Here is a 16,610-nt window from a genome sequence, read left to right as displayed (position 1 = left end):
GGATTCGTGCTCAATAATAGATTGCAAATATCATCATTATTGCTGGAGAAAATTCCTCTTCCAATATGGTAATAAATGCAAATGTTTTGATTTAAAATCCCTCTTTGCATATTGGAGTATCTGGAGGCCATCTTTCAAGGCCTTAACTCAAAGGTGTGATTAATACTGGGGATCTTAGGCACTGAAGCAGGCTAACAGAAGAAAATCATCGGGCAAGGGGCCCAGGATGGCTCTTTAAGTTATAGCAGCCGGGCGGCCCCCGCCACCTGGCTGGCCTGTGCAGGCTGGCCTCACCTGTACATCACACCCATTACAGCCACGTGTCTTGAGTCCCAGAGGCAAATTTCTGATGCATTCATTTTTGGCCAATAAACTCCACACACATGCAAGATCTAAACTCTGGATGGACCTGGTTTAACACCAATGCTGAGAAAGACAGCTGTGACTAATGGCATGATCTCAGCTCAGCAGTGGAAAATCAGAGCCTTCTTGATTCTTTTTCTGCCATCATTAAAATGTTTTATTCTGCTCAGGAAATGGATGAGACCCCGGTATTTATTGCCGACCTCTACTTTGCTCGTAACTACTTAGAAATCCATAGAACTACAGGATGTCTGAGCTCTACGAGGTCTTAAAGAATAGCTAAATGAGAACCCCTCACTTTATAGATGAAGTGGGAGGAAAAGTAACTCGCACGAGGTTCATTCATCTTCAGCAAGTATTTATTCAGCGACAGTGTGCCAGGATTTGTGGTAGACCCTGGATTACATAACTTGGCATGAAAAATTCCTTCTAGCTCTCTTCCGGAGTTCTCCTAAGCCAGACTATGACTTGAGTTGGTACTGCCTGATATGCTTTGATGTCTTCGATGGAACAGTAATGTAGACAGTGTGCAACGACTGGAGTACTGAGTTATATAATCAAGGGGGAAGCAGGGGCTCCGTCAGCTGGCATTGCAAACCACGTGGACTTACATACAGGTAAGACCCGAGGCCGGCGCCCTGAGCTGGGTGGAGGGATGCAATCTCCGCTGCAGCCTTCACCGCTGCCTTCCCTATGCCCTTCTCATAATCTCTTCTGTTGCACACAGATCTTTGGGGCATCACCTTTGTTTCCTCACTTCCTGATTTTTGGGCTACCCTACCTAGTCATTTCATTCTGAATTCAACCACCTACATGTGCTGGAAAGAGAAATGAAATACACAGGGGGCTGGCCCTGGTCCTCAAACCCCCTCAACCATGGGCCTTGACTGCATGTGCTATGGGGCATTAAACCACCCTTTACCACCCTCCAAACAAGTAACCTCACCTAGTGACATGGACCAGGTACTTGGCACCAAAGAGCATTGAGAGCTGTGGCAAATTGGAGAGAACACATCCTGCATAAAGGGACGGTCACTCCTCAGTCTGCTGGCTGTTTCCATGGAAATTACAGAGCTAGCACTGCCACATCTTCAGATTTTTCAAAATAAGCCAGAAATTTTGCTTTTTCATGATGATGTTTTCCAGTTTTTTGAAATCATTCTGTGGGTCAAATAAATAAAAACACATTTGTGGGCTCCTGGGCTGCTTTAAAACAACAACAACAACAACTGATGCCCTAAGGGATGGTCCAGGGATATTCTTTCAAATTTAAGGTCAGCAGACATAGTGAATGAGGATGGGCAGAAGGACGTTTGTTTTTAAATTTTATTTATTTATTTATATTTTTGGCTGCGTTGTGTCTTTGTTGCCGCGTGCGGGCTTTCTCTAGTTGCGGCAAGTGGGGGCCACTCTGTTGCGGTGCGCGGGCTTCTCATTGCGATGGCTTCTCTTTTTGCGGAGCACGAGCTCTAGGTGCGCGGGTTTCAGTAGTTGTGGTGCGCGGGCTCAGTAGTTGTGGTTCATGGGCTCTAGAGCGCAGGCTCAGTAGCTGTGGCGCATGGGCTTAGTTGCTCCATGGCATGTGGGATCTTCCCGGACCAGGGCTCGAACCGGTGTCCCCTGAATTTGCAGGCTGATTCTTAACCACTGCGCCACCAGGGAAGCCCCCAGAAGGATGTTTGGATTTGAGAGTCTGTATCTTCCTGGTTCAGGAAAGACTGTGCAGGTATTGTGAGAGGGAGCTGCAATCACGAGGAAGCTGAATTGCAGCCACATACTTACCTCTCTCTCTGAGAAAGTCATTTCAGCAATCTGAGCCTCCTTGTTTCCGCTGGTAATATGGACTCATGCCATCTTCTCAGGGATTTGTCATTCAATCAAGAGACTTTGTGCTGTTGAGGTAGTCCATCCACTCATTCATTCATCTGAGTATTTATTGAGAACCTACCACTTATATGTGGAATCTAAAATACGATACAAATCAACATATCTGTGAAACGAAAACAGACTCACAGATACAGAGAACAGACTTGTGGTTGCCAAGGGGGAGAGGGAGTAGGGGAGGGAAAGACTGGGTGTTTGGGATTAGCAGATGCAAACTATTATATATAGGATGGATAAACAACAAAGTCCTGCTGTATATAGCACAGGGAACAATATTCAATATACTTTGATAAACCATAATGGAAAAGGAGATATATATATATATATATATGTGTGTGTGTATAACTGAGTCACTTTTCTGTATAGAAGAAATTAACACAACATTGTAAATAAACTATACTTCAATAAAATTTAAAAAAAAAAAGAACCTGCCAGGCAGCAGACACGGTGTAAGTACTTAGAACCGGTAATAGGCAGAACAAACACAGTCCCTGGCCTCAAAGAGCACACAGTTGAAAGGGAAGGACAGACAACTTCGGAAGCAGTAACAATGCAGTGTGACAAACGCTGTGATGGGGTGGAGGGCGCTATGGAAACACCCCAAGATCCAACCTCATCTTCCTTGCCTCTTCCCCAGCTTCCTAGGCGCCCATCGCCGGTCTTCAAGCTGCTTCCTGAACACACCAGTCTTTTCATGCCAACCTCTTTTCTGTCTTAACATCTTGGTCCTTGCTGTTCACTCTGCCTGGAATTATCTTTCCCCAGGTATTTGCAGAGCTGCTCCCTTATTTCACTCATACCTGTTCTCAGAGAGATGTCCTCGACTCAGTGATGTCCTCCAATTGTCCTATCTAAAATAGCAACCCCACAAGTTCTGCTCTAGTTTTTTATAGCACTGGCTACCACCTGATGTTCTAGTATATGTTTATCTTGTTGTTGTTACTGTTCATTGTCTGTCAGCTTCATGGGAGTCTGGACTTTTATCTCTTTCATCCACTGCTATCTCCCCTGTGCCTGGAACAGAGCGTAGACGCTGGTTGTTATTCATCAAACCTTTGTTGAGTGAGTGAATGAGGGAAATACATGGGGGATCCTAACCGAGGTTCAAGGAAAGCTTCCTGTCAGAGGTGATGTTTAAGCCAGTGAGTCTGTCAGATTAAAAATTTGTTCAGATGCAGATGTAGAGAACAAACGTTTGGACACCAAAGGGGGAAGGGGGGATGGGATGAATTGGGAGATTGGAATTGACATGTATACACTACCACGTGTAAGATAGATAGCTAGTGGGACCCTGCTGTATAGTGCAGGGAGCTCAGCTTAGTGCTCTGTGGTGACCGAGATGGGGGGATAGGGGTGGAGGGAGGTCCAAGAGGGAGGGGATATATGTATACATATAGCTGATGCACTTCATTGTACAACAGAAACTAACACAACATTGTAAAGCAACTATACCCCAATTTTAAAAAAATAAATAAAATGATCTGAACTACAAAAAGAAAAATGTTGTTCAGGTAAAGAAGGGAGGTAGATGCACTAGTATCTTCGGCAGGAGACTCAGCATGTGGGAAGTCCCAGAGATTAGTAAGAGTTTGTCACAACAGTGAAAGAAGTTGAGTGTGATTGGGTGATAAAGCGTGGAAAGGGTTGGGGAATGGAGAGAGCTGAGAATCGAGAGACAGGTAGGAGGCAGGTGTGGAGGGCTCTGAAGACCTAATGTGGAGTCTGGACTTTATCCTACCAACATAGGGATGTAAAATGGTACAGCCACTTTGGAAAACAGTTTTGCAGTTACTTATGAAGTTAAAAATACATTTACCGTACAATCCAGAGATACCACTCCTAGGTATTTACCCAAGTGAAGTGAAAACTTACTTTCACACAAAAGACGCTACGTGACTTTTTATAACAGCTTTATTCTTAATTACCGAAAAGAACTGTTCTGTATTTTGAATGCTGTGACGGTTACACCACTGTGTGTTTGTGAAAATCTGCATAATCATATACTCAAAAGAGTGATTTTTACTGCATGGAAATTACGCTTTGATTAAAAGAACTATGGGAGAGTTCTCAGCGGGAGAGTAACACTGTCAGATTCGTGTTTCCAAAGGATTACTCTGCCTAGGGGACAGCAAGAATGGAAATGGGACCCCAATGAGGGGTCAATAGCAGTGGAGCAGTTAACAGATGACCGCAGCTTGGACAAAGTGGGAATGGAAAAACAGTAGAGGATTGAGACATATTTAGAAAGCAGAATCAACAAGACTTGCTGATTAGATTAGGGGAATGAGACAGAGGGAGAAGTCAAGAACGATGCTAAGGAGTTTGGATTGGGGGCAGCCGGGTGGACAGCGGTGCCACTTGCCATATACACACAGGACATTCAGGAGAAGGGGCAGGCCTCGGGGAGCACATGGAATGAGGATAACCTGAGACAACAGTGGGGCACATCAGGAGTGCGATGGAGGTCTTCATCCGTTTGGTTGGTTCTGTTGTATTTTAGCAAGGTAGCACACACCTGAGTGCTTACTCCTAGGGGCCTCTGTACAGCCATAATCAAAGTTCCACCTGTCTTTTAAGTTACCATTGAGACCTTCTGTTCTGCAGCATCAGAGCACTTTCCTCTTCCACTCTTAGTGCCGCCATCAGGCTGATTAAGCCATGGAGAATACTCAATTTTTGTAGGTACAGCCGTATCCCTAAGAGAGTTATTAAGTCAGGTGGTGGACCATTCCCCATGCCGACTACTATTTTCAAGGCAATTTTGAGCTATAGCAACAAAATAAAAAGGTTTCAAAGAAAAGTCAATATAAATGCCCTGAAAAAGAGAGCTCTCTCCCTCCCAAAGCCTTTAGCACCTGCACTTGGATGTGCCTCGGATGGTTTTGACTGTACAGAGGAGCAGCGATCTTACACATCCTCCTCTGCTTTGTCAGCTCCTTCTATTCTCGGGCCCAGATAAAGCTGGAGTGTGATCTCCAGCCAAGCCACCTTCTACTATTTTCATGTGACCCCAATTCTGTGTGGCCTGGCCTGGCAGGGAGAAACTCTAACTGAATGAGCGTGGCTCATGGCCTGGAGAGTGTAGGTTTCTTCAGAACAGTCAGAATTCTCAACCAATGTTTTAAGATTGATCCTGAAAATATGCTTATGAAGTTAATCGGAAACTCTTGCCTCTCTCTATATAAATAGGGAGGCTGAAATGAAGAGACATTCATTCTAGACAGATCAGCCTCGATTGTAAATAAGGATAATGGCCAAGTATTCGTTTCTTCATTTTCCCTAAAACACCTTACTCTCGCCTTAGAGGCACGTTGCAAGTTTATGGGCTCTCTGAATGTCACATTCAATGAAATTGCTTTTTAATGGTTACCTCTTGGTGGGTGGGATTATGGCGTGGGTTTGATGGTCTTTATAATTGTCTGTGATTTCTGGGTTTTTTATAATCAGCTTGTATTACCTTTATGACTGGGAAGAAAATGAAAGAAACTTCCTAAAAATACAGTGTGCACAGTATGAAACCATTTTTAAAAGAAAATGGACATATGAGATTGCACAACCAAATGTTAATAGCAGTCATCATGTCTGACTGGGAATATGGGTGATTTTTCTTTGCTTCCTGGTGCTTCCTAGTGTTTTTCCAATTTTTTTTTTTGATGAATACAGATTACTTCTGGGATCAGAAAAAAAAAATCCTTTCAAAAATTCCGTGTAGCATTCCTCTCCTCAATTGAGGCAGTAGAATTCTGAGGGTGAGGAAACTCAGTCGTGAGTTTCCTCACGACTTTCAGTCGTGACCCTGAAAATAATCAGCTGTGTGACTGGAGGAAAGTCACATCCAGTGGAGCAGTGCATGGCTCAAAAGAGGGATCATAATGTTAGTGCCATCTACCCCCTAGGGGTGTCAGGTCCCAACAAGCTAACCCATGTGAGATGCTTGGAAGGAAGATACTGAGCTGGAAGCCACAGCTAGAGCTGCTGTTCCATAAATATTCTGTTCATTATTGTTCAGGGAACATGTTGTAATTTGAAGGCACATTATTTTTATTTTGAGAGAAGAGACTAAATCACAGTTACTAAGCCAATCTCCTGGACTTTGGTACTTCTTGTGCCAACTGATGTCATGTGAGAGCAGAAGCGGGGAAAGTTTGTCCCTATCTGCCTTGGCCTCCTGCCACCATCCAGGCTCAGGCCAAGGGATCTGGCCCCAGGAGACGGACAGCCGGCAGGGTACGGGGGGCTGGGGCACTGCCAGCTCTGGGAATGGGCTGCTTCCCTTGGTTTGGACAGGGATTCTGGGAAATCTGCAGCTGCTGCCCCTTGGAGTCTTGGTTACTGAGCCTGAATCTTCCACAAAGATAGACAATCAGACCCTCTGACCAGCGAAGCACGATTGTTGGCTGCACATTGACAGAAGATCTATGGCTGCAAAAGGGAACTAAAGCCATTGTTCTCTTCCAGTTAAAAGTCATGTAATTATCAGTGTTCAGTCATATAGTTTTATGGCTGTGATGATTCACACAGAGTCTCTGTAAGAAGGCAAAAAGATGACATGGAAAGAACAGCTTGTAGATCAACCTGTTCAAGTAGGAGAGATTATCTATCTCTCTATCTTTCAGTCTCTCTGTAATGTGCGTGACAGAGAGATTTATATTTCTTTGTATTTCTTTGAATTTGAAGTTTCACTAGGCGTTTCATAATATATTCCCATGATACTTCTCTTCCTCTCCCTCCCCAGGCGTGGAAACAGAATTTATTTATTCTAGGAATTCATGTTAATTCAAGTTCTTCTGTTACTCGGCACTAGTGGAGGGGGTGGGGACTGCTTTCAAAAGCTCATATTCCGATCACACTTTTGCTAAGTCCTCTTTATCGTCACGATTGGTATATTGGTAGAACTAAGGATCCTTGAATTGCTTTTTCTCTATTATACCTGCTTTATTTTTCCATATGCCTAAAAGAAAGAAAAGTTTTCCCCCCACTTTTCAAGCAATGTTAGGAGTCATCCTGTGGTTAGAAAAAACAGCAAGCAAAGCTTAAGATTATGAATATTAAAACCGGATGTTGGAAGACATCTTGAGGTAATTTGCTTACTCCCAGTGTGACTAAAGTGCCTTTAAGCTGCTTACAGAGGTGGTCAGCTCTCTTACTTCTGTAGCAGCATATGAAATAAGATGGGCCCTATTGCTCAAGCTCCAAAGCTGAGGGCAGTGGGTGCTAGACCATCAGCAGGACCTGCTGTGAGATTGGAACCAACTTTGCAACCCACAGTGCATCACTACCTTCCCCTGCCCATATAAAAGGCAACAACAATGCTGAAAGAAGGTTAGTAAGAGAGGATTTCTCTGAGCCCAGAATATTTCCTCCCCTTCCCCTACTCAAATCAAATGTGTGAAGGGAGTGAGGAAGGATAGAGGATACTGGGGTTTGGGCCAAGAGGAGAGAATAAATCTTGCCCATTTACCCCTGAGCTAGCTGCTTGCATTACTATAGAAACCAAAGGCTGCCATGGATTTAAAAAGAAATTTTTAAAAATACCTATTTATTTATTTGGTTGCACCAGATCTTAGTTGCAGCAGGCGGGCTCCCTAGTTGCGGCTCCCGAGCTCCTTAGGTGTGGCTCCCCAGCTCCTTAGGTGTGGCATGCAGGCTCCTTACTTGTGGCATGTGAACTCTTAGTTGCAGCAGACATTTAGTGGGATTTAGTTCCCTGACCAGGGATCGAACCCAGGCCCCCTGTATTGGGAGCACTGCACCACCAGGGAAGTCCCTAAAAAGAATTTTGAGAAAAGTTTGACAAGTATTCTCCAGAGTTGACAGGTCACAGGGCCTACAGAATTCCAAAGGGGAAAGATTGATGGAACTGTCCCCAGTGGTTGGGAGAAGAGAGAGGGCTTGTGGGACAGTAGATAACACTGCCTTCTAGGGTGGGCAAGGGTAGGCATCATCCTGTCATCTGTGGGTTGGGGGGGCCACCTTAGGTGAAAGCCAGGCTCTGTTTGCCTTGAAAGCACCCCACCCAAAGGGTCTGTCCACAGGGACTAGACAACCCAGCAGAAAGAGCCTGAAGGGTCAACTGTCGTGTAGGAGCTGAGGGGGTCATGAGTGGTCAGCCAGGAGACATTAATCTCCTCAGGGAGATGTGCCCAGCAAGGAGGTCTCCAAAGAACAAGCAAAAAGGAAGGATGAGAGAAAAAGCCAAGACTTGCCATGTAGAGGGCACACAACTGTGGTGCTACAGAGCTGGTCAGTAAGGCTCTGCCCCTGTCCTTCTCCGTCCTCCCCTTACCCTGGCTCTGGAGGAGCTAGGAGAAGCAGAAGCTGGGGAGAGGGTGTTACAGGGTGAATAAGGAACCAGTCAGTACCCTCCTCCCTTCCTTAATTCAAGTATTTGAGCCCAGGGCAGGCCTGCAGTAGGGCAGGAGAGGAGCTTCGAAATGCATGAGATTGAAGTTTTGGGTTCGACAAACTGGACTGCTTACCTGAGAAGGAGGCATCCTTGAAACGTGACTGACCGGAAAAGACAAGGGCTCAACTTGAGTTCCCTCCAAGGTGGGAGGAAAAGAGACCCAACCGACAGAGACAGTTAGCAGTCAGTGGGTGGGAGAAAAATGAATTTGTTCCTTGAGGGTTCAGCCCCTTAATATGTCAGTTATCTGAGCAAGGATTCCACAAAGAGCCATCTTTGCATACCGCGGATTTGTGAACACTTTGGAGACATGCAGTCTCGGTACTTGACTTTTATAAAAATATTGCTTTCCTTTCTTCAGCACACACCTTGGCAAACCTCTGTCATTGATCAGCTGATCTAGTCTAGTTCTGGATTTGAAGAGCTTCTCTCTTCCACTTACTCTGAAGAGACTTTCCTATTAAGAGCTGTGTAGATAGTCCAGAATGTAAAACTGAAACCTCAAAAGGCAAGTTTTCTGTTCAAGTATAATATCAAGTATTTTTAAAGCACAACTGGGAAGGCTTTCCCTGAAAGGAAGATTCCAGTTTCAATAGAATCCTAGTATTTGGTAAATGAGTGCACAGTGATTAAGACACCAAACTCAGAGACTGGTTGTGTCTCTTCCTAATTGTGTGACCTTGAGCAAACTACATAACCTCTCTATTCTTCAGTGTTCTCCTTTTATAAATGGAGATGGTAATAGGTACCTATCTCATAGAGTTTTAAGGATTTAGTGGATTACAACATGTAAAGTGCTTAGAACAGGGTCTGGTACCATGGTAAGCACTTCAGAATGCTAATCATTGTTGCAGACTGTGTCAGAGCCCAAGTCATATCTTCTTTTTTTTTATTATTATTGAATTTTATTTTTTTATATAGCAGGTTCTTATTAGTTATCTATTTTATACATATTAGTGTGTATATGTCAATCCCAAACTCCCCCAAGTCATATCTTCTTGGCACTCCAGAATTGCCTGTGCTAGTTCCCACACACACCCCTAGCTTCCTGTCCCTTTCTTCTCTTCCTGAGGGAGTTCTTTGGCAGCACGGGTGAGCTCAGCTCAAGTGTACGGCAGGTCAGAAGTGCCAGGAATTAACACCCCAGGAGGGACCCCTCATCAATGAGTGCTGGGGTTGGAGGATCAATACCCCAGCTCCCTTGTGCCTCAGTGAGTGGTTTCTGAGGCACGTTCCACACAAGCTCTCAGAGGATCCCCAGTGGGATGGAGCCCCAGTCATCCACAGCAGTAACTCATCCATTAATGCATCGTGTATTGGCTTGCCTCTCTTCTCCCTCACTTCCCCCCTCCTGTTTCGTGGTTCCTAAGATCACCTCCCAAATAAATGACTTAAACACAAATCCTTAGCTTAGTGGGGAGCATTGGGGAAACCAAAACTAAGGCAGCTCTCTTATATGTAAGTCTTCTAGACGCTTAAAATTCTATCTTATATATTTTTCATATCACCCACAACCCATGGGAATTGCAGAGCTCACAATAGGAGTTCCAGTACGTGTTGATGTTTAATTTTAGATCATCTCCATTATTCAGTATCTCTCCCTGAATCCCCATGAGCTTCAAATTAGAACTGTACCCCCAGAATTTCAGATGGTTGGATAGTTATCCTTTTCTTAAATGGCTTCACTCAGAGGGTTCCAGGGCTCTGGTTTTGCTCACTTCTGTGCTCTCAGAGCCAAACACAGTGTCTGGCGTTACAGTACTCAATAAAACTCTACTGCTTCACCAACCAAAACCCTATCTTTCATGTTAAATCCAACTTGCTGCAAATTAAACCCCAAATAATAAGAAAGCTTCAGAAAACTGATTCTATATAGTAAGTATCAATAAAACAGCCTAATAATTGTGTGGAGATGGTCGAGACTTGCACTGTTTTGTACAGTAGCCACTGGCCATGTCTGGCTACTGAGCATGTGAAATGCAGCCAGTCTGAACTGAAATGTGCTGTCAGTGTAACGTGCACACCAGAATTTGAAGATTTAGTACAAAAGAAGAAGAAGGAAAAAAAAGATATGTGAGACATCTCATTACTAATTTTTTATAAATTACATGTTGAAATATTTTGGATATATTACTAAAATGAATTTATAATATATGACTAAAATTAAATATATTACTAAAATAAATTTCACCTTTTTCTTTTTACTCTTTTTAACATAGCTGCTAGAAAATTTAAATCACGCATGTGGCTTATATTTTTATTGGGCAGTGCTGGTCTAGAGAGTTCTCACACCCATCCTTAGCTATGATGGCTTTTTGTCAACTGTCTCTCGTGGGTGGTAATTTTCCTATTCAACCTCTAACTGAACATTTTGGGGGTAATTGTCCTGTGCCAGAGACTGGATACATGAAGGCTCCACATCACTTGCTACTTGAGACTGGGGTGAGGTAACAAGAAAGGAGGAAGATCTGACCCAGCCAGAGTCTGGGTCCCACCTGCTGACCCGATACATGCTCTTCTTGTTTCCCAGAGCGGGAGTAAAGTAGTTAAAGCCGTAACATGTCAGTAACCAATAATCAGAATCCGATGCCAGTGTTTTAACTAGTACGTCTCTGCTTTCATTTGGTTGGTTGGTTTCTCGGTCTGTGATGTGCCTGAGTCGTGTAATTTCCTCCTGACTCAGTTGAATAGCCTGAGAATTTAGAATCCAGAGATGTATGCTTGAATGGAGGATATGCATTTCCTAGTCATTGAGTGAGTCGCTTAACCTTCTAAGTATCCGTTTCCAACCCTGTGAAATGAGCACAGTGGTACCTGACCATGCATCCCACAGAACTGCTATGAGGAGGGAATCAGAGAGTGGGCAGGCTGGATTGACATGGACCAGACTCTGGGATGAGTTCCTGAAATGACCCCAGTTTAGGCAGATGCAGAAGCTTTGACTTTGACTAAAATGTCCCAGAGGGCATCCAGTGGCTGATAAACTCTTCTTCTTCCCTTCATTGAATAACTCAATATAAAGTCTGGGAGCATATAGATCAAAATACCTGTTGTGGTTAATTAACTTAAATAAGCGTCTATATGACGTATCGGTTAGAATGATACTTATCTTTATCCCTAGGGCTTTGTTTGTTTTTATAGCTATGCACAGAATTTCATTCTTGAGAACCCCAAGGAACAAAAGATTATTGGCATCCTCTCCAGAAACAAAGAACAGCTGCATTTATTTGGGACATTTCCCAGGCTGCTCCTTGCTCCATGTGTGAAGGATGCTGTAGTCATACCAACATTGAAGAGGGAGCTTGAGCTCTCACCAGTGTCCTGCAGCAGCACTCACCCAGCTGCCGGGTGTGCCACATGGATACTCTGCTGTGTCTTATAACCCCATGGCGGTGGCCTTAGGCAAAGGGAGCTCTACCAACACCGGCCTTTCCCTTAAAGTACACAGTGGTGACCATGGGGCCCCAGTGGAGGAAAGTCCTGGAATGTCCCTGCTTCTACCGGGCTGATCTCATCCTGACAATTGCTGCCATATATAGAAGGATCAGACTGTCAAGGATGGAAGAGTCTTGAGAGAGTTGAATGTGCCTCAACGCTGGCTGCCCATTAAAATCTTCTGAGATTTTGAAAATACTCAATGCCTAGTCAGCCTTGATGCTGATATTCTGATATCATTGAATTGCAACAGGGTCCCGGCATTTGGTGCTTTATAAAAGCTCTTCAGGGTTGAGAACCCTGAAGAACTGGGTTCTTCAGGGTTCAGGACTAGAAGAAATCAGGACTAGAAGAACTGTCTCTCAATATCTCATCCAGACAATTGGAGAGAACGTGGCTTCAGACTCAGACATCTTTGAATTTTGGATTCTGCCTCACTTACTCGTTAACTGAGGGCTTGGACAAACTATTCTCATTGTCTTGCTTATAAAACAGGAAAGATGACACTAATGTCAGAGTATTTGGGGGAAAACTAAGTGTAAAGACTTATGTCTGTTTTCTCCACTCATTGTAAGCAACTTGAGGATAGGGACCATCTGGTAATTTAAAATAACATTGAACTGAGCAACTACTATGTGACAGACACAGCAAATACAACATTTATTTTATCTCACTCAAGCCTCACAAAACAACTCCATGTGAGTCAAAGAACGATTTCATGCAATGAAGCATATAAGACACAGATAAGTTAACTGTATGCTCAGGATCTCACAGACCACAGCAGAGCCAGGAGTTGAACTCAGATCTTGCTGACTCCAGAGTTCATTATCTGAATCGATGCACTACAGTGTTTCCCTAGACTGTGCTAAATGTTGTACCCTAGCCCCTAGCATGATGCCTGCCACTTGGAAGGTGTTCAATAAATATTCAATGAATGAATAAGAACGAAAAGATGTAAATGAATGAGTAAATGATGAATGAATGAAGTACCTAGCTCATAGTAAACCATCAATTAGTATTAGTACTTTTCTCTGTTGATCGGACCTCTCTGCTATCTTCAACAGAAGCAACATGCAATAAACAAAATTATAATGTGCCTTATGTTATTGCCATAGGAAAATGAAAGGGGATTAACAACAGATCAACCCCATTCTTTCATGTACTATTAGGCAGGATATGATTTTAACTCAGAGCATGTTGATAACTCCAGATCAGAAAAAGAAATATCAATTCATGCCAGTTGTAGACTCCTCTCACTCTTCCAAATTATTATTTGGACATCAGCTGTCAACATATTTTATATATTTCCTACATGTATTCTGAACACAGCTGTGCTAAAACTGAGGGCTTATTTCATCACAGGAGAGCAGCTTGGAATGGTCAGAAATGCACGATATGTGGGGTCAGCCAGCCCCAGTTCAGGCTTTGGCCATTCACTTACCAGCTGTGAAGCTTTAAGCCCAAGCATCTCAAATAAAGTATTCATGCCCTAGAGGTTTGGGACATTATGCTGTTAAAGTCTCAGAGATGCAAGATAAACACAATGCATTCATTCATTCATTTAAGCAAATATTTGCTGAATGCCAGCCATTGAATTATGAGTGAAATGAACAAGATAGATAAAGTCAATGTTCTCACGGAGCCTGAGATTCTTCAAAGAGAGACATACAATAAATAAGACAATTTCAAACACAGATTCATGCTCTCTTAAAAAAAAAAGATCACATGAAGTTATTTTTAAAAGGCTTGGTAGTAAGTTTATTTTAAGAGGGCTGGTAATGGATTATTATTGGTTGTCTACCCAGAGTCCACTTTCCCCTTCCTAATGGTATGCTGTTTTCAATTTGATGTCTACTGTTGCCGAATACCACCCATGGGATGGGTACTGATTGACTTAGCCAAACATATTCAACTCCCCGTTGGTTTGGGGGAGCTACCTAAGCTAAACAGTCCAGTCGGGTAAATCTTGGGACTCTGGTGTGCAATCCTGAGCATTGTTTTTTGTGCTTTTCCTCTCAGAATCAGAGGATGAAGATATAAAGACAGAGACTGTTGGAGCCATTTTGCCACTAAAATGGAAGGAGCTTAAGAATGGAGCCGACAAGAAGAGAAGGGGGCAGTGAGTGGATCCCACTGGGAGGTAAGCTGACTCTGAGGTTTGCCTTATCTCTGAACTTCAGGTGATAAAAGTGAATAAATTCTTTTACTGTATTGCTTAAGCTAATTTGAACCAACTTTTCTGTTTCTTGAACCAGAGAATTCATAAAGGATACAGAATTTTGTTCCAGGAGTAGGGTGCAGTAAACACAAACCTAAAACGTGGACTTGTCTGAGCAGAGGTGATGATTGAAGAGCAGTGGCCTGCCGGGACTCAGGCCTGTGCCTGTAAGGCACATCAGGGAAAATGGTAGGAAAAATCTAGGACCTGGGATTACAGTGAGGTCCTACAGTAAAGCAACAATCTTTTTTTTTTTTTTAAACATCTTTACTGGAGTATAATTGCTTTACAGTGTTGTGTTAGTTTCTGCTGTATAACAAAGTGAATCAGCTATATGTATACATATATTCCCATATCCCGTCCCTCTTGTGTCTCCCTCCCACGCTCCCTATCCCACCCCTCTAGGTGGTCACAGAGCACCAAGCTGATCTCCCTGTGCTATGCGGCTGCTTCCCACTAGCTAGCTATTTTACATTTAGCAGTGTATATATGTCAGTGCAACTCTCTCACTTCGTCCCATCTTACACTTCCCCCTCCCAGTGTCCTCAAGTCCATTCTCTACGTCTGCATCTTTATTCCTGTCCTGCCCCTAGGTTCATCAGAACTACTTTTTTTTTTAGATTCCATATATATGTGTTAGCATACGATATTTGTTTTTTTCTTTCTGACTTACTTCACTTTGTATGACAGACTCAGGTCCATCCACCTCACTACAAAAAACTCAATTTCATTTCTTTTTTTTTTTAACATCTTTATTGGAGTATAATTGCTTTACAATGGTGTGTTAGTTTCTGCTTTATAACAAAGTGAATCAGTTATACATATACATATGTCCTCATATCTCCTCCCTCTTGCACCTCCCTCCCACCCTCCCTATCCCAACCATCTAGATGGACACAAAGCACTGAGCTGATCTCCCTGTGCTATGTGCTGCTTCCCACTAGCTATCTGTTTTACATTTGGTAGTGTATATATGTCCATGCCACTCTCTCACTTTGTCCTAGCTTACCCTTCCCCCTTCCCATGTCCTCAAGTCCATTCTCTAGTAGGTCTGCATCTTTATTCCCATCTTGCCCCTAGATTCTTCTGACCATTTTTTTCTTCCTTGTTTTTTGTTTTTTTAGATTCCATATATATGTGTTAGCATACGGTATTTCTTTTTCTCTTTCTGACTTACTTCACTCTGTATGACAGTCCATCCACCTCACTACAGATAACTCAGTTAAGTTCCTTTTTGTGGCTGGGTAATATTCCATTGTAAATATATGTGCCACATCTTCTTTATCCATTCATCTGTTGATGGACATTTAGGTTGCTTCCATGTCCTGGCTATTGTAAATAGTTAAAGCAACAATCTTAGGATGAAGTGACCTGTCTGAAAGCAGAAGAAAGAAAGTATGGTTTTGCTTAGAAGACCCTCTCCGGGTGTGACTGGAAGAAAAATTACTGGAATCTAGCAGTGTTACAAAGACCAAATACTCGACTCTAAGTTAAGGTTCATACAGGTAAAGACAAGAGGTAAAGCTGGGGCAAAAGACAAGTCTGTCCACTTAGGTCACTCTTAAATACTTCCTGTGAAACAGTCCCCACCTGACAAAACAAGCAAGTGCAGCTGTGATGGAATCAAGGACAGGCAACACATCATTCCACTCCAAGCTATTGTCAGAAACTGTCTGGAAGCAGAAGCCAGGATAAAAGTTGCAGCCATTACATTGAGGTCTAAGGGGATGGTAATACAACAGAGGCCTGCTGTTAGACAATAGAACTTCCTAAACTCAAATACAACCAGAGACAAGCATTCTGTCCATGGTTTCTAGCCTGCAGAAGTGACTAGTCAAATATCTTGATGATAACTAAACCTATAAAGGAGCTGTATTACCAAAGACATCTCAATCCTGGACAACCACAGTCTATGACTGCTCAAACCCTATGGCAATCTCAGACTCTTTGAAGTCACACACACAGAGAAGGGGATGCTAAAATTATGCAGCCCCTGGAAAGGGAAACTTCTCTAGATATGTCAGTGAACAAAGAAAAGCCTCCAAAAGAAGAAAACCAGAGGCTGCCAGATTGATTGATTAACTACTCCTCCACTGACAAAGCATTATCAGACCATGATGCTAAGAACAAGGAAGAAAATCCTTAGTACCAGCATTTCCAAGCCAGAGTCCTTAGACTCCCCCTGATTAGACTGTTTAAGTCATGTTCTCATCCCCAGGTCACATACCCATCCCAGGGGAATTATGTCTTTTATGTATTATTTGCCAGTGTGTGCCTGTGTTCATGCGAGTGTGTGTTTTGCCA

General features: G+C 43.2%; 1 long non-coding RNA gene across 3 annotated transcripts in view; it reads left to right on the top strand.

Annotated features, from left to right (window-relative positions):
- The window catches only part of LOC141278268 (uncharacterized), a 283,972-nt gene that overhangs the window by 92,683 nt on the left and 174,679 nt on the right, over positions 1 to 16,610 (top strand). For all 3 annotated transcript variants that reach the window (XR_012330658.1, XR_012330656.1, XR_012330657.1), the window contains one exon: positions 14,108 to 14,228. This is a non-coding gene — a long non-coding RNA (uncharacterized lncRNA). The remainder of the gene's footprint in view (positions 1 to 14,107; positions 14,229 to 16,610) is intronic.

This window comes from Tursiops truncatus, chromosome 3 (assembly GCF_011762595.2).
Source record: "Tursiops truncatus isolate mTurTru1 chromosome 3, mTurTru1.mat.Y, whole genome shotgun sequence".
Taxonomy (NCBI): domain Eukaryota; kingdom Metazoa; phylum Chordata; class Mammalia; order Artiodactyla; family Delphinidae; genus Tursiops; species Tursiops truncatus.
Note: the sequence above shows the minus strand (reverse complement) of the source record. Positions and strands in the feature narration are given on the sequence as shown.